The 19835-nt window shown below is 35.9% G+C and overlaps 1 protein-coding gene across 2 annotated transcripts in view; it reads right to left on the reverse strand.

Moving 5' to 3' along the window:
* The window catches only part of f (espin protein forked), a 336082-nt gene that overhangs the window by 301799 nt on the left and 14448 nt on the right, over positions 1 to 19835 (reverse strand). Inside the window, exon 1 of one of the 2 annotated variants that reach the window (XM_089247036.1) lies at positions 5137 to 5343. The exons of the other annotated variant lie outside the window; for it this stretch is intronic. The gene's annotated coding sequence lies outside the window, so the exon portion shown is untranslated. Of the gene's footprint in view, positions 1 to 5136; positions 5344 to 19835 lie in introns of those variants that run through there. 2 annotated transcript variants of the gene reach the window in all.

Here is a 19835-nt window from a genome sequence, read left to right on the forward strand (position 1 = left end):
ACTCTTGAAGCGTTTACACGAGATTGGAATAGGGGGCAACTTGCTGAATTGGATAGAATCGTGGTTAAGAGATAGGTCGCAACGAGTTATGGTGAACGGGGAATTCTCTGGTTGGACAGACGTCACAAGTGGAGTTCCCCAGGGAAGTGTCCTTGGCCCCATACTTTTTTCACTTTTTATCGACAAACTCGATCAGGGTATCGATGGAATTACTAGCAAATTCGCAGATGATGTGAAGCTAATGGGGGTAATCGGAAATGAAAGCGATAGGGAGTTGCTCCAGACCAACTTAAACAAGATTGCAGCATGGGCAAATGAATGGAGCATGACGTTTAGCGTAGATAAGTGCATGGTCGCTCATTTTGGTTCGAACAACCCACGGTTCTCTTACGAGTTGAATGGTGTCACTATCCCGGATGCAACTAGAGTCACCGATTTGGGAATTCTCATTGACGAGCGACTTAAGTTTTCTGAACATTGTTCAGCGGTTGTCAAAAAATCGAATAGAATGCTTGGTCTCATTTTCAAAAAGGTCTCTTCGCGTTCTCCTAAAGTCATTCTTCCGCTTTTTCGAGGCTTAGTTCGTCCTGGACTGGAGTATGCTGTAAGGTTTTGGAGACCATACCTACAGAGGGACATAGACTTGGTTGAAGGGGTGCAGAGAAGAGCTACGCGTGTCCTTATTGGCACACAGGCCTTGAGTTATGAAGAAAGACTTCATTTTTTGAATATGTTTACATTGGATGAACGCAGGTGTCGAGGAGATATGATCGAAGTGTTCAAAATTTTCAATGGGATGGATAAGATGGACCATGAACTTTTAGTACACCGCCAATCGACTGCTTTCACAAGGGGACACCAGTATCCATTGGTGAGGGACAATGCAAGGTCATGGTGTCGCAGGGAATTTTTCTCCAATAGGGTTGTTAATAAATGGAATAGCTTACCCCCGGAGGTAGTAAATTGTAACACAATTGACACGTTTAAAAAGAAATACGATAAACATGTTGGGGTAAATCGAGAAGCTATCCATTCTTAGAATAAGACAACCATAAGTATTCTTTATGGGCATTGTATAATATTTTATCATGTGTATATATTGTTTGTAATTTGTGTTAATTGCATTTTTAATTGGGTTGCTGTATTTTTGAAACATATGACAACCATATTTTTATGGGCATCTTTTTATTAGCCACCTCGTTGGGCATTTTGCCTGTTGTGGCGTTGTATTTGTATTTGTATTTTAAAGAAATTTAGAAATTTGGTTTCGCTTAGAAGAAATTAACGAAACAAATGAATCTTGAAAAAACGCATTTGAAAATAGTCTCTTGCCTTTGAAACCATTGTTCCAGATGATTTAAATGAGCCATAACTTTGGTTTTACTTATTGCATGTATAAGAATAAAACAGTTTTGGATTCTGCAAAAAAAAAATTTCAAATAAATTTATAAAACCATTTTCGACAATTTAAAAAAAAATCGTCATTCGAACGTAGTCACTTGCCTCAAGGGGGTTGGCGCACGCAAATTTTCCAAAAAACGCATTTTTGAATTTTCCAATTTTCAAATACTGCGAAATTTTCTACGTCTAACTGTGTTCAAAACTTTTGTTCTATCTGTACTAAAAATATTTGTTTTAATATTTTAATATAAACTGCTGGCAGGCATTATATATGCCAGGGGTGGCTAACTTCTTTCTGTTCGCAGGCCAACATAATGGTCAGCTATAGCGTTGCGGGCCGCATCAGTGGTGCAACTTCGGTGTATAAGACGCTTCATTATTAATTGAGTTAATTAGTTAGTTATTAAATTAATTTCGTCACTAGAAATAAGAAGTTTGTAAGCAGTTTGTTAATCCAGAAATCTGCTGTTGGAACCCTTAGTTCAAATAATGGTTCACGGTAGTTTTACCTTGTCGTGGGCCACACAAAATCACTTCACGGGCTGCATACACCCCGCGTTCCAGTTGTTGGCCACCCCTGATACATGCTAATGTTTTCCACTAAAATGTTCTTTTCTCAAAACCAAGTTTTTTGTTTGATAAGGAATATTTTTTCTAACACCACTCATTCAAATGTCTTGAAACTTTGCGTGTCTCATAACACTATGGTGGTGCATACTTTAACATGAGGATTTTTTGTTAAAATTATTTTTTTTTAATTTATGGAACAAAATATGGGTAAATTTTGTGATTTTTGACCAAGTTCCATGTTGTTGAAGTTGAAATTCGAGGAAAAATAACATTACCAACAATTAAAATCCTAAATGCTCGTGTTGAATTATATAAAAATATCCATAGTATTTGAGAAAAAAATGAGTGCCTAAAGTGAATAGAAAATTTTTACATTTTCCTTAAAGAAAGGAGGTTCTTCCCCTAGCATGGGAAACCAATTTCGTGCACCAAACCCCTTAAAAAATTACTGCATTCAAATGTTTCTATTAGGGCTGGTCCTCTTAATAGATAATCGGATCAGTTGATCGATCACTTGTTAATTGCAGTTGAAATTTTTAGCTGAGTAAATTGACTCGATCAATTCGCTCAAAATTTGACTTGAAAGTTTCATTGAAAGTTCATTGTTTGACTTGATTTATTTTACAAAACCGATTAGATGTCTTAAATTATGTGCCAGTAACAACAATTCAGATAAGTGACTATATTTTAGATCAGATTTCGATCAAATTTTTCGACACGTCGATTCGGCAAAAAATGTTGGGGATTTTAGTTTCAAATTCAGTTCCATGGAAGTTTTAGAAGACAAAACTAAAACTTATTGTCTCCACTGTCACCACTGTTGGTGTTAGGGGCTAGCACCAACTCCGCTAGCCCCTAACTAATATCTGGGAGGAGTTGCTAGGAAAACAAGCAACAGTATATGATCGAAAGTAGTTTTGAAATCAGTGACTAACCCAAGAGTTTATAACCTAAGTGTCACGACCCAAACTTAGGTCACAGGACTTCCGAGATGGGTGGTTCAAATCACTTAACAGCAAAAGGCTCTTGAGCTATGAATCCCGACCAAATTTGATTCGCAAGGGCATCCGAGATGGGTCTTACAAATCCTCTTACAGATAGGGATTCTTGAGCTATGGGTCACAATCTGAATTTACTTCACAGTGGGTTACAACCCAAGCTGGATTCGCAAGGGTTTCCGAGATGGGTAGCTCAAATCCACTAACAGCCAGGGGCTTTTGAGATATGAGTCCTGACCAAAACTTGATTCGCCGAGGCTTCCGAGAAGGGTCGTACAGATATTGTTACAGCCAGGGTTTATAGAGCTGTGGGCCACAACCCAAATTTGAATCGCAGGGGAAGGGGCCTCCTAGATGGGTCATTCAAATCCGCTTACAATCCGGTTATAAATGTACTTATTGCGTCACTAGTTTCTCTAATTTCACAAAAAACCAAGGGCTCCATGGGTTGCGAAGCTGATCTTGTTGTTTATTCTGGGTGGGGGCTTTAAAAAAAGGTTAAGAACCTCTACACTAACCTAAAATAACCTATTTTCTAAGGAAATGACAAGATCCAAGTGAAGAAATTCCAGGATTTGACACATATGTGCCAGTACGTTTGTTATAAATAGTGAGTATATGAAAATAATCGATTAACACAGTCCTTGTCAGAAACTTCCCTGACACCGGTGTACAACAGAAACGGCAACATGACCACAGAAAAATATTACTACTGCAATATTACTACCCACATCGAGGGGTTAGCGCATCAACCTCTCAGTGAGTATAAAAAAAGCCATTCGAAAGTGGAAATAAATTGTAGGTCCCGGTCTATTTCCAGGAAATGACCGTGGGATTACAGAAATGATCAAAATGATAAAATTCGATAAACTCTTAAATGCACGTTTTTGTTTTTTTTTCAACCTGATAATTTTCTTCATAGTTACTGTATGCAAGTATAAAAACCTGAAAAATCATTTAAAAAATCTATCTTGAATTTTACTGCTTATACAGGACCTTAAAGAGTTCGTATACAGCCTGAAAAATCGCTCATAAAATAAATATATTGAAGTAAGTACAAATATACAGGGGGATTCTAAATTCATGGAACAAACTTTAAGAGCTGATATAAGACTCCTAAACATGCATTTTTGGTCATAGAATGAGCGGTCAAATCGCAATAGCAAAGGCGGTTGAAGGTGCTTTTAGAAGAGAAGGCACAACAGTACTACATCAAAAGCAAATATATTTTCCTGATAGATTTGCTTCAATAAGTGCAATCAACCATTCAAGGGTGCAGGGTATTGTAATGTGGTACGCCTTGTCATGATTCATCCTGGGTAACGGAAATTCAACCACAAGTCATTGTACCGCTTGACCATTGTACGGCACAGCATAACCTTGATGGTCCTTGCACCAATAAAAAAGCAAACTCCAACCCAATTCGAAGATGAATATGCACCCTTGTATGGTTGATAACACATATCGCTGCAAATCCGTGGGAAAAATGTATATTTGTTTTTGGTGAAGTGTTGCTACGCACACTCTAAATACACTCTTTACTGTCCTTGCTATTGTGATTCGACCGCACATTCTGTGATCAAAATGCTTGTTTAGGTATCTTATATCACTTCTTAAAAAGTTTGTCCCATTAAATTAGAATCACCCTATATAACTGCCTTCTCTGTGATGTGATTCAAACTATGTAAAAGAAAAAAAATTAGGGTTGCAACCTTCAAGGGAAAAAAATGCAAACAAAACATTTTAACAAATTAACAGCCGCCTATGCTCTGCAACCAACAAAAACTTGTTGTCGTTAATTGGGACATCAAAGTACCAGCAAAATCAAAATAGGAAATGGAAAGAATATAAACTCACCTTGTATGCAAAGACAATTCTGAATTTTTATCTTCAAACTGGCTGCAGCAATTAACGTTAAAAGGACCCTTTGCGCATATACAAATACAAGGCCACAACAGGCAAAATGCCCAACGTGGTGGCTGAGAAAAAGATGCCCATAACAAATATGGATGTCATATATTAATTATTTGGGTTTTTTCATATACAAAGCACAATACATTTAAGGGTTAATTAATAAGTCGATTAATCGATTAAAATCTTTTGATTAACTAGTTAAAAATTTTAATCGATTCCCAGCCCTAATCTCCAAACATAATAAAATACTAACCTGTAGATGTCGAGTGTGATATAATTACATCCAAAGAACTCCTACAAAACATCCGCAACGACTCGGGGTAACAATTTGTACGCGGTGCGATGTGCTCGTGAAATTACGAGTTATCGTATCGTCAGAGAAGACCAGCTTCTTAACTCTTCCGATGTTGCAACCTCTTCAGCGATACATCAAACAACGTCGACTCAACAACAAACAACAACCAAAAAAAAAACAAAAAACGCATCGATTCAAAAAAAAAAAAAGATTAAGAAGAAAAGAGAGGACATTAAAACAAAAAAAAAAAGTAAGAATGATGCAAAAGAACACAAAAATAAGAACAACGTCAAAAAAAAGTTGTTCTACCTCCTAAACATGCCCAGTCCCGTCTCCAAGAAACACTTGAAGTATGATATGGAAATTCAGACCATGTGCTTGTTGGTGGCTCAAGAAAAAACAAGGATAAAACAAAAAAAAACTCTAGGCTACTTTCAAATTGGGCGAATTAATACTAAAACTAAAGCAGAAACAGCCCAGTTGAGCTTAAAAATAATCTAAAAAAAAAAACTTGTCAGGCTTGGTATCGTTTTTCATCCGTTAAGTCTTACAACAATCCACAGATATTCGATGATGTGTGACCATCATCTCCTGAAATCTTACAAACTGATTCGTTTAGGTATTGGTAAAAGCCAAAAGGAAGCCACATCATGGATTCATTCTCTGCGAAGAAAGACGACGTGCAGTATTTATTACAAGGCGGGTTTAGAGGTAGCCGATTATAAAAGGAAAAAAAAAAAGATTCTAATGCCTTTCCTTCATCTAAATCGACAGTTATCTTCACTTTCTGACGTTTACTCCGTGTTGCATTTATGATCGTAAATTATCGGTCATTATCGAAAGCGAAATACAATCGACTCTCGGTTTACGAACAACAAAAATGTTATTCGGTTTACGAGCGCGTGAAACGGTCGAAAAATCCCGAAGGAAGCATATTTCAGAAGTCTGAAATTATATTTTTTTTCGATAGACATTGGTTCAAGAATAATACAGAATGGTCCAGAAGTCCTGACATGATTTGAAAAAATATGTATATTTAAAATAATCTATTAAAGGGTCTTCCATCTTTTAACATGGTAAAAAAACTTTCGTATGTAGAAACACTATTAAAAATATTATTTATCCATTGATTTATTTTCAATTTTTACCACATATATTTGATTGCATATGCTATCTTTGGCAGCACAAAATTTTACATATTCTTTGATAGTTAAGCTCTTAAAAATTTTTCAAAAAAAACTCTTTAAAAACAGCTTGCACGCGTGATAAAATAACATGAGATCAATGAAATTGAATAAAAATTAATTCGAAATAAAGGAAACTGTTCCGTTCATAAAATGACGAAAAAGATTTGAGATCCATTCATAAATGCTTGCGTTATGAAAAAAATTTAATTTTGTTTTATGTTAAAATTTAATTGTGGATAAGATTGAGTGGTAAAGTAAGATTAGTCGGTAAAGTCTCAATTTTTTTCATCATTTTATGAACTTTTTTTATCATTTTTATGCAATTACATTGATTTCGTGCAATTTTATCATGTACGCAAATTTTTTTTGAAGAACTTTTTTGAAAATTTGTGAGAAATTAGGTATTGAAGATATGTAAAAGTTTGTGCTGCCATAAGAGCATATGCAATCAAATATATGCGGTAAAAATTTGAATTAAATCAAATAAAAGAAAGTTTTTTACCATGTTGAAAGGTAAAAGACCCTTCCTTAACCCATTACCCATTACTTAATTCCTTTTTTGAGCCGATTATTTTCATTTCTAATTAATTAATAGAATTTTCGGTTTTGAATGTTGTACCTAAATTTTGAACTGAACGTTACAAACTCAATAGTATTGTAAAATGTTTAATAAATAATGATTAATTATTTATTAATAATTTTAATTTAATAAAACCTTTCCAAACTGTTTCCCGTTCATAATTTCATTCACGTTATCATTTTTATGTAAATTTTTAAAAAGTTAAATAATAGTTTTTTTGGCACATAAATGGGTTAAAAATAAAGACAAACCGCTTGAAGCATTTCAAAGAGAAGATCTCAAAGTTTTTTTTCTATTTAGTGCAAAATGTCAACATGCGCACTTCTTATGATACCATGTCAAGCCTATATAGCTTTTTGCCATGTTATTTGAAACATGGGTGTTACAAAAAGAATGGGAGTGAAATGGATGGAACGTTAAATAAAAACTTCATTTTTTTATAATTTATTTATTTTATTTCTGTTGGACTGTTGTCAACAAACTTTTTAATTGAATTTGTGGATATTTTTAACTTTTTTTTTAATATCTGTACTTGCATAATATTCTGGGTGGTCCAAAAATCGTTGAAGATATAGACAAACGGCTTAAAGTATTTAAAAGGAAGGTTTCAAAGTTTTTTTTTACTTTCATCCTTACTTCCATTCTTTGTAACATTCATGTTACAAATAACGTGGCAAGAAATACTATATATACGCTAGATATCATTCGTAGCACTAAAGGTTGTGCATGTGGAAATTTTGCAGTTTTAACTAGAAAAAAAAACTTCGAAACTTTTCTTTCAAATGCTTCATCTGTGTATCTCTAACAGATTTCTTTAAATATATATTTTTCCAAATCATGTCAGGACTTTTGGACCACCCTGTATTTCATCAGATTAAAGAGTTCCTGCCAGCAAATACTACTCATAGGCGGAGATAGACTTGGAAGTCTGGGGGGGCACGGTCATTATTTCTGGGGGGCACGATGATGATGATGATGATGTCAATTCATATAATGCATATATATACATTCGGTCAGTCAACTTCACCTTTGACGCTGGGGGGCAATGCCCCCCCCCCGTATCTCCGCTCATGATATTACTTCTCTTATCCAGCCCATGGATCAGCATTTCGAACTTTATTAAGCTCTGAAGAGAAGAACATTTTTAAAGATATTTTGCAATAATATCTGAAATGGAACTAACAGTCGGTAACTTACTTATATTTCATCATTCTGCATTGAATAGTTCTTATTTACCAAGCTTTGCAACAAGTGTCTTACAGAACCATCAATTTGGCTTGAAGTATATCTTGTAACCAGATAGTGTTACAAGCGGAGATTTTGAGGGCTTTGACGCTGAGCGAGAGAGAGAGATTAGAGGTACTGTAATACATATTCACACACACGAAACCAGATTTTGCCCTGGCATCGTTTTTATTTCGTTTGCATTTCATCTTTTCCGAATTATGGTAATTTTTTTTTAATATTGGTTTAATGATAATTGATAACCATTTGTTATGCGCAGAAGCTGTTGTAAAAAAAAGCACGAAAAGAGAATCTTCCGTGTCCTAGGAACGGATTAATTCATTTTACATTGATTCCTATGAGAAAATTATTTCGGTTTGCGAACAATTCGGTTTACGTGCGGACTTCTGAGACGAATCGAGTTCGTAAACCGATGGTTGACTGTACTCTCGTTAGGGGCAAAGAACGCCTTCTCTCTCTCTCTCACATAATAAACGAGTTTTCTACAAGGAACAATAATCTTTTTGGCGTAATTGAGAATATATGCGTGTTCATTGCGATAGTTAGAGGTAAATATGAGAGTCTAATGAAATTTTTTATTACTTTTAATCCAGACGTTAAACCCGTCTTTTGATTAGCCATGCCTCGTTTACTTCTGGAACTATATTTGTGTGGGAAATGGTGTATTTTGTCGGATTGGAGATTGATTGTATGGCTATTTATTTCCTATTATTTATTCTCTTATCGCAAAAATTATTTACGGCTAATCGAATTATGGTGAATGAATACAGCTTTTGAAGATAATTCATTTTGCTGTTATTCGAGGCACGTTTGGTTCCTAATTGTAATTATGGGAGTCATTGGTGTCTTCTTCGTGCTTTCACGCGATCAGAAAGGGTTATGATCACATGATGGGTTACAGATACCCACACACAACACACACAATAAGGTTTTTATTTACACGCAACTTTCTATTTTTATGAAATTTCCATCTGTTCTAATTATGTCTGATTCATTTAGAGCCAAGCTTTTCCCATAAACAGCGATAAATATTTACAATATTGGGAAGAATAAATACAATTAACGTATCGAAAATTATGATCAAAGTTATTTTATTTCGTGTGTCTAGTATAGGGTCGTACAGCATTATTCAGTGTCTTCAAGCGAAGAAAAACAGTTTAAGGCATATATTGTTCGGAGTGTACTTAATTTTTTTCCCGAAAAGAGGGGTCTCATACCTTTTAACACGGCGAAAAACTATACTCCAATAGAAATACCATTGATTTATTTCAAAATTTTTTTATATGTTTTTGATTGCATGTTCTATCCTATGCCGGTATTAAGTTTCACATATCGCTGATACTTAATTTTTTGTAAATTTCCCAAAAAAAATGTTTTAAAAACAGCTCGCACAGGATAAAATACCGTGCCATCAATGAAATTAAATAAAAATTGAGATTCAAAATATCTGTAATATAATAAATAACTTTTATATAATATTCAAAATTATATAAAAGAAACTGTTTAGTTCATGAAATGAAGTAAAAGGTTGAGATTTCATTGACTCAATCTCATTTAAAATTCAATTTTAAATAAGATTGAGTCAATGAAATCTCAACCTTTTGTTTCATTTCTTGAACTGCGTAGTTTCCTTTATTTTGAACCAATTTTTATTCAACTACATTTTCGACATGGTATTTTATCATGCGCGCAAGCTGTTTTTAATGCATTTTTTGGAAAATTTACAAAAATTTAAGTATCAGAGACATGTGAAACGTTATACCGGCATAGCACGTGCAACCGGTTTTTGATGTGCACATGCAATCAAAACATATAAAAAAATTGAAATAGATGAATGGTTAAATAGTATTTTTAATGATATTTCTATTAGAGCATAGCTTTTCACCATGTTAAAAGTTATGAGACCCCTTTACTTTAAAATATTTTTCGAGTCCATGGGCATTTGAAAGCTTCATTTTTTAACAAGTGATTTCCAACATGAGGAGTTTTGAAGAGAGTAATGCAAATTAAAGAAAGATGAACCGAGTCCTGCCCAATATTTATAGGATAAAACAACTTATGCACTTAGATGGTAGAGCACTCGTCTGGCAAGCGAGAGACCGTGGTTCGAGTCCCCGTGGGGGCAGTGATGAATTTTCTTCCTTGTAATCTTCATCTCCACAAATAACCACTCTTTCAATGAATCTTGTAAAACAACTTATGTTATGTCATGGAATTTACTAAGGACGACCAAGAGAAACAAAAACAGCTCTAAATTATATCATTTTTTATGCTTTTTAGAAGTACGTATGTCATTCTTTGAATAATAAGTTCTCTCCGACTAGTCTCATACTTTTGTGATTGGGAATTTCGAGTGGTCATTATTGTGCTCTTCTGAATTCCCACCTTAATAGCATCGTCAGCAGATGCAAAATCTGTCGTCTATTCTGCCAATTATCTTCTAGACCAGGGGTGGCCAATTTTCTGTTTGTGGGCCAACATAATGGTCGGCTGCAGCGTTGCGAGCTGCGCCTGGGGTGCCATTCAAGCATATAAGATACGCTATTAAAATAACCCGGAAAACTCTCTGATTTGTATACGGCATAAGTAATATGGTGCGTGGGCAATATGGTCGTTAAACTTTTACTCTGAACATTACATTCCGTCGCTTCTTCATAAACTGAAACTTATAGTTTGTTTATCTGGATATTTTTACAGCTAGATGAAATGCATAAAAAATTACAGTATATTCTGCACACAAATAATTTTCATTCATATAATTTGAATTTTACAGACAAAACTTTTTTTTCCAATATTTCAGTAATTATTATTTTCCTTATCCCTGATTTGGCACCTCTCCTATATCTAATATTACGGGACATTGATTTAAAAAAAAAAATGATTAAAAGTCTATTGGCCATACACTTCGAGGGTGTCCGGAATAGGTAAACACGCGATGAAACAAATTTAGATGGATCAGCTTCGCATGGATCAGCCAAACTGCCTATAGATGTGAAAGAATACGAACGTGCATCATTACGTGGTGCTTCTGCACGTCCATAAAATTACACCAAGAAAGATTTGCGGCACGTGTTCTTTTTTGAGCCATCTTCTTTAACCAGGTGGTTTGGTTTGAAGAAGTGCTAGTGTGGCACAACGTAAAATGCCACCAACCTGCTGTGTCGAAATTTAAAGATGATTGCTTCTCTCTTTGTGGCACACATAATCACCGTGAACGGGTATAGAATTCCCTGGTCAACGGCACAATATCAAACTCCATTATCACGACACATTTTTACCCTTTGGAATTATTAGGGTCTGCTTAGGTTATATAGTCGGTTGAAGCTTTGAGTGTTAAGTTGACATCAACTTCGAATAAAATTTCATCACGGTGAGCAGGACGTCCAGATACGGATACAAAGGCCACAACAGGCAGATCGTCAAACAAAGTAGCGGAAAAAAAATTGTCTATAACAAACTTTAAGAGCAATCTTTATGTTTGAAAAGGCAGTATGGTGAGAGCATAGTAAACTATTTTCGTCACTAGAAATAATGAATATAAATAACCTGCTGTGTGAGAACTCCAATAGCTCAATCAATGATCACAAATTTTGTTCAAAATACCTATTACTTTTGCCTTTTCGGGGGCTTTTTTCCAAAGTTTTCCAGACTCTCTGTTTCATCGCCCCTTCCCAACTGAAGTCAAACCAGTAGCTTTTACCCCCCCCCCCCCCCGGAGCCCTTCACTTTGGGAAACATCGTTCTAGACTGAAATTTCTGTATTGTAAATATCACAAAATCAACAAACTTTGATCCTTCATCTCCCAAAACTTTATAAATATTTCTATGAATTCGAGCAATAATGTCAAGTTCGTAAAATTTAGTTATCGATCAAATTAAACAGCCTGAATATATATTGAGAGAAGCCAAGAAGACATCTCAAACACACTTTCAACTTTCTCGTTGTTGCCAAAAAAACGTATTCTAAAATAATTAAAAAAAACACATAGCAGCAGCTGAAATATGCTTACAAAATCCGCTTACAACTTTCGCGATAGTTTGATTATAATAATAAAAATGCTTCCTAGTATTTTCTAATTCATAATAAAAGGCATACACGGTGGATTTGCCAGGAAAAATGGGCACATCATCTTCATAAGACCTTGTAAAGACGGTTACGTACGTAACCAGACGCAAACCTACGATGAACTCTCTTAATTTATGATGCAGAAAGCAATTACGGAAGTTTACTTTGATTTGCCGGATCGCTTCATTTCATTCAAAGCCGCTTGTTTAACAAGACGAATTTGTAATTTGACTAAATCTATGCTTTGAAACTTAATTCTTGCTCGATTTTGTTAATTAAAATTTGTTCTGCTTCTTTAATTTTTAGTGAAAAAATATTTTTTCAAATCTTTTGAAAATTTCTGTTATTTCCGAATTGAAATTCACTTCATAATCAGGAAACACCACTCCTTTGTGACGCTGCGCCTTAAAACAGTGTTTTAATGTAATTATGTATCCAGAAAATATATATTGATTCTACTGGACTCTGATGATCTCTTGCATTACGGTACAATATATACAGGGTGATTATAAGTTCATGAGAAAACTTTAAGAGATGATAGAAAACTCTTTTTTTTTAAAAAAGCTTGTTTAAGCTTTTTTGTCATAGAATGTGCGGTCGAATCACAAAGGCGGTAGAGGGTGTTTTTAGAGTGCACAGCAGCACTTCACCAAAAATAAATAGATTTTTCCGACAGATTTGATACAATATCTGGTCGAGTACCTTTGAGTGTTCAATCTAAGTCAAAAAGATGCCAAGTTCTTTCCCGATCTTTCAATCCGTCTGGGTCACATTGGTCATAGAACGCTAAAGCCAGGTTACACCATAAGGCCTACCACATTACAATACCCTGCACCCTCGAATGGTTGATTGTACTTATTGCAGCAAATCCGTCCAGAAAAATATGATATTTGCTTTTGAAAGGGCTGTTGTACACTCTCCAAAAACACCCCCTACCGCCTTTGCTATTGCGATTCGACCGCACATTCCTTGATCAAAAATGATTGTATAGGTGTCTCATATCACCTCTTAAAGTTTGTCCCAAGAATTTAGAATCACCCTCTACAGTATATGTTCAGGATGTAACTAAACTGATGGTCAGAACTGTAAAAGGTGATAGATCTCGCCAAAACAAACAACTTTCCCTGTGCAGATATTATTGGGATAAATCAGAAAGCTATCCCTACTTAGACAAGACAACCATAGTTTTTTTATGGGCAGTGTGTTATTTAGTATTAATTATTAGTTTTTTCTTTCATGATATATGCTTTTACATTGGTTGCTGAATTCGGTTAAATTTGACATGTATATTCTTACGGGAAACTTTTTCAGTCGCCACGTTGGGCAATTTTGCTGTAGTGGTTATTGTGTTTGTATTTGTATTGGTATTACAATGTGGGGTCAGTAAGTGCAATGTTGGGGGGGGGGGGGGAATAAGCGGTCAGCCGCGAGAGGGCGCTTTCTCTGGAGTGGATGAAGCGTCGCCTTTCGCAGAACCCGTCATTCAGCTGATATCCGTTGCCGATATGACGCCTGTATTGTAGCTGGTGGTCGTTCATTCGAGCATTTGTTGCAAAGTTTTCGATAATATTCTTTGTCCTTTATTATTCGCCTTTACTTTGTTATCCATTTTCACCACTATGGCACCCTCTCATGGCTCGACTCACCGCTTGCTTTATTGGAACCCCTTACAGTTCTAGCCATCAGTTTAGTTACAACCTATATATACAGGGTGCATTGCTAACTCCTCTCGCTAGTGCTGTCTTAACGCATGGGCCCACCCGGGGGCCTCGAAAGGAGAGGGGCCTCACAAAAATGAGAAGTGGTTGAAATTTTCAAGAATTTTCCAGGTAGGGCCTCAAAAACATAACTTGGCCCGGGGGCCCATGATGCTCTTAAGACGGTCCTGCCTCTCGCAGCAAATTACTAATGAACTGTTGATCCTAGAGAAATACTTCTAATAAGAAAAAGTATCCAAATAACGTGTATATTTCACATACGTCATTCCTATTGCAAGGGGTTGTATAGTTATTGAAATAAAAAAAATACTTTTTATATGTGCTAATAACTGATATGCAGTCACAGCACCCCCCCCCCCCTGCCAGTATGATTCTTTACCAGGGTCTCAAACCCCGGCACGTGATATGTCTCATCAAAAGACTAATCAATAGAATGTTCGGTTTTATTCTTAAAAATGTCTCTCCGGGTTCTCCCAGTCACCCTTCCGCTTTTCCGGGGCTTAGCTTTTCCCTGGTCTGGAGTTCTGGCCTTTTCAGAAAGATATAGACTTGGTTGAAAGGGGGTGCAAAGAATAACCACTAGAACAATAGCCGGTATGCAAGGCTTGAACTATGGAGAGAGACTTGATTTATTGAATGTTTTTCCTATAGGCCGGGATTGCACTATAAAAGTTTGATAAAAGTTATTTTGTAAAACTGGAAAAGTGCAACCAATAAGTGTATCGGTTACATTTGAGTGAATGTAACCAATAGGCTTATCGGTTGGTTTTTTTTTCAAGTTTTGTAAAAGATCTTTTATCAAAATTTTGTAGTGTAATAATGGTCTTAGGAACAACGTTGGCATCATGGAGATATGATCGAAATATTGAATATTTTTAATAGAATCGATATGATGGATCACTTAAGTTATATATCACATCCATATTTTTTATGAGCATAATTTTTTCAGCCACTTCGTTGGGCAATTTGCCTGTTCCGGATTTTTATTTGTATTTGTATTTAGGAAATATTGTTACGTGTCATGCAAATGCTTCGACTTCGGGACACCAGTTTCGGTTGGTTAGAGGATAGTTCTAAGTTGTTGTGTGGCAAAGAGTTTCTTGGCGTGAATACATCTTTTAAATTTAAATCCTCTGACGATACTGGGAGCATTCTCAAAAAGTTGCGTGATGAAATTCTTTAAATGGTCATATCTCAAGAAGTACCCAATGCAAGTCAAAAGCAACGGTATCATCAAAAGCACACAGCAAAGATGCATTCAGCGATATCCTTTTGGTTTCAATATATTTTTCTATCTGGTCACCAGATCCGCTGCCTTGATTCGCAAAAAATAGTTTTTAAACCATATTTCAATAAGTACGTGACTCAAGTCAAAATCAATGGTATCGTCAGATGCACATTGCAAAGGTGCATTCAATGATATCACTCCGGTTTCAATATATCTTCCCGTCTGGGTACCAGGGCCGCTGCCCTGATTCGTAATAAATTGTTTTCCGCTGTATCTCGAGAAATTCACACTGAAAACAGACGACACTGGTATCGTTTGTTAGCTATTCCAAAGACAAAGCCGATGATAGGCAATACCTACCACGTGATTCAAGGCACAAGAAACGTATTCACCTCAAAACATGCGGCCATGCCTATGACACAGCCTGCCCCAATTTTTCTAATAACGTCGTGCTAGTATGAAATAACTTATATATCCTCGGTTATCGTAAATTTCCTTAAAACTATGGGACTAGGGACGTAAACTAGGGACGCTGGGTAAGATAATTAAAGTTAAAGATAATAAAAGTCTTTGTCAGGATTCGCGGTCGCCTCGGGGAAGCAATAATTTTTATGGCTTACAATACAAAGGCAGCGGAACGAGCATCTTCCTTTGGAAAGACCGAACAAGTACGGATTACTTCACGCCGGCTGTGATTTTTGCGGTTTATGTCCAACAAAGACTTTTATTATCTTTAGACTTTTATTAACTTTAATTATCTTACCCAGCGTCCCCTAGCAAACCCTCGTGGGACATAAGCTTTACGATAGACACCTTCACGGGGAAATATGATAAGCTAGGGTGGGAGTAATCGAGAAACTATCCGTACTTGAATGAATGGCAACCATATTTATATGGGTAATTTATTATAGTTTTCTTTCCCTGATTTATTGTTATTGGTTGATGTGTTTAGGGAATGACAAACATTTTTTTAATCGGCTTTTTTCCAATATTATCAATACTAATTTTCTTTTCTTTTGAATTTTCATTAATTTTTTTTCCAGACACCTTGTTAGGCAATTTCGCTGTTCTGGCCTCTGATTTTGCATTTGTATAATTGAAACAGCAAATGGCTGCATGGATTTTACCTAAAAAATTCTGAATGCTATTAAATCATTTGTAACTGAAAAGTCTGGTAACGTCGCTTGCTACTACCGTTGAATCTTTCTTTCGTAATTAGGAAATACTCCACTAAGGTCTCCTGTTATCATCCTTCTGATATTTACACTTGCCTCGATATAGTAGAAATAACTAAAATGTGGCATACTTTTTAATTATGCTGTCTTTAGCATGATAGCGCCCGAGTGGCGGGGGGGTAAGATGTTCGTCTATCACCGTGAAGGTTGCTGTCGCGGTCCTGGGTTCGAACCAGAGGGAAGATATAGATAAGATGTTTTCCCTAACGAACTTGAGTCTACCACCAATAAACAGCGCCTTCATTTCCAACCCATCTCATTAATGGCAGTAAATTGCGATATGACCTGAGTTGGTGAAGTTGATAGTAGGTGCAAAGTAAGTGGTATAGGGAAAAGTGTGCTATTGAGAAATCAACTTTTTAAAAAAATAGCATGTCAATGCTAAAATAAGAAGCTTTTAAGGAGGCGAAATATCTCGTTGATGTTATAGAGGGTTATAAGCTTCCGCAGCGTAATAGCTAATATTAGGGTGAGTGAGCCACGTGACAAAAATTCAACTAGGAAATCGCAAGTCTGTTACTATTACATCAATTATTATGCTAAAAGAAATTACTGTCAAAGTTTTAAATATCTGTATATCAAAGCATCGAACAACACTTTCCTAACTCGGCGCATACGGTGACAAATTTTTCTTTAAAAAAACTTATATTGAGAGAGAGAGAAAGAAAAAAATTTGAAACCCTCATACACACACACAGAGCTTCGTTGTTTATTGAACACTGAACCACATCAAACTACACCGTGGATTAATCTGCAGCAAGAAATAGAAGTTCTGACCTTTGGTCTATAGAGAAAAGGGTCATTCGGCTGCTATCTGATATTCGGTGGCTTCCCACTATCCCGAACTCGGCGTAAAATTGCATTCAAATGTATCTCATTTTATTCTTCTATACCTGCGTGCAGTCAATAAAAAATGCAAAACCATGTTTCTTTATTTCATTCCTATTCAGATATACGAGTATCAATCGATCATGCTTGCACAGCATACCTTGATACTTGTCTGGAAGTGCGATAGTTTTTAATCAAACCTTTAATCTAGAAAATATATAAAAATATTGATGACACTAATATCGAATTTCATTTTATCACAGTACGATAATCGAAATCATACATAAAATATGAAAGTACACACACAATACATATTCTATTATATCATTGGCATATGATAAAAGAATGCATATAGTTAGGCGTACTCATGCATGACTAGGCCTATTTCTATCGATATTTAATTATAAACCTCGCGTAACCTACATTTGATTCCTTTTCTCAAAAATCACTTATCTGAGTTATCTAGTATGTCCAGTAGTGATCATTCCTCATGATATGTCATTGTGATAACTTGTTTACTAAAACCAAGCTGTTATAAAGATGTCTCCAAGTTCGACATGATTTTTTTTCACATGTATATCAGCTGAGTTAAAAGGTTTTCACGCTCAATTGCTTTTTAGTTCTAAAAGAAATAAAAGACGATATTTTTCACATTTTTATCTTATGTCTCATATTTGGTCATTTTTCATGGGGTCTTTTTTCTCCTGATCTCTATTTTTCTTCGGTGCTCGACAAAAAAAAAAAAAGATTCAAAAAGCATAATTGTGTTCACAGTAAATAGCTTTGTTCCAGTTTATTTGAGGTGGAAAAAGTATATATAACGTGAGTTATATATAATAACATGCTAGTTACGTAATATTTTGGCTGCTTGCTCTATATATTACAGGCCGTTTTGTCACATGTATGTCTAAAAAGGATACGAAAAAAAATATGATATGCAATAATAAAGCTTCTTAGCTCAGCCTGTTTACCCTCTATTGCTATGGCATCGTTACCCATCGCTATTATTTGATGCGGGAGAATTCCAATTTCCAGTATATGTAATAATAATATAGAGAAAGGAAATAATAATATAAAAAAAGGAGCCTTTAGCCGTTTAAATATGTACAAAACATGCACTATACCTCTTTTTCCTCCATCGTTCAGCAATTTTTTTTTTCAAAGATTGCGTATAATTGCTCCTCTCTCTGTATTCTTTTTTTTTTCTCTCTCTCTCTAATACTGAAACCTATTCCTTCACCATTGTATTGCTACCTGCAGGCAATTGACTTTATGGTCTTATTTCATCTATTTTATGCATCCCTTCCGTGGGAATTGTGAGCTTTGGCTTGAGTTAAGTACGACCGTCCATGTACGGCCCCGTTCAGTGCACACGAGCTCCAAGGAAAGATTGAGATATTCGATGCCTCTGTAGTCGAGTTGGGCAGTGGTTCTCAATCGGGGGCCATATGGCCCCCCTAGTGGTACTGGGATATTTCAAGGGGGCCACTGAAGAAAATGGAGAAAGGGGCCATGACAGGTGGTTTGGAGGGCTGTAGAGAGCTGAGAAGAAAAATTAAGGTGTGAAGAAATAAAGCTTTTATATTAGTGACTGTACAATAACAGAATCCAACAAAATCACCCATAAAACCAGGACCGTCTCAGGACAACAACCCACCCGGGCCTCACCGCCTACATTTTGCAGCAGGTTCCCTAGTATGGGGTTTTAAGCAGGCCCTCAGCTAAATTTTTCACAGAACCCTCCTCTATATCAAATTTATAGTGTGAAAAACAAAAAAATGATGAGAAACATATCAGGCTGCAGCTCTGTCCGTTCCACTCTTGTGAGGGGTCATGCCCGGGGATCTCATGTCCGTAAGTGACCCCACCTTATGATATTTTGTATAGTATAATAAATTTTGAAAATAAGTAGGAAATATGCAGGTTGTTTATTTCCAGCTAAGTATGGGACTACCATAGCATAACTTTGCCTGGGGGGAGCCTATGATGTTGAGACGGTCCTGAATAGAACTCGGACTATTGGGGAGCTCAATAAATTATAGGCCAGTTGTCTGGAGGCCAATCTTATTTGCAAAATTTTCGTTCAGTATAAATTCACTGAAAAAATCAATTCAATACGTATAAAGGATCTTGCTTCCAGATGAGGGTCGAAGACTCTAAGAAAGACAGGGGAGCCACGAGAAAAAAAATATGGTTCAAAGGGGCCGCGGGCAAAAAAAGGTTAAGAAACACTGGTCTAGGGCGTGGGTCCGATTCCCCGCACAGGGGCAGTTTAATTTTCTCTCCTTCCAAAATATATCTTCGCATCAGCTAGCTGTTATAAAATTTTGTATGGATAGCGGAGAGTGACATCATATCCTTGGAAAGAGGGTTATTCCAACATATAAAGTTAAAATATTGTAATTGAACGTTTTTAGTTCAATTATTTTGTCTGCGTAATTTGTAGAATTTGGTGTCGTGATGTTTTGGTTTATTAATTGATTTTATGTTTGTGAAATATAAACCGTTTTCATGATTCTTTGATTAAATATTAAATACTATTGAAATTTAACTGTTACATGATTCTATCT

Source organism: Pholcus phalangioides, unplaced genomic scaffold (assembly GCF_987345545.1).
Source record: "Pholcus phalangioides strain wild (caught in Gottingen) unplaced genomic scaffold, Ppha-v1.0 ptg000017l_1, whole genome shotgun sequence".
Taxonomy (NCBI): Eukaryota; Metazoa; Arthropoda; class Arachnida; order Araneae; family Pholcidae; genus Pholcus; species Pholcus phalangioides.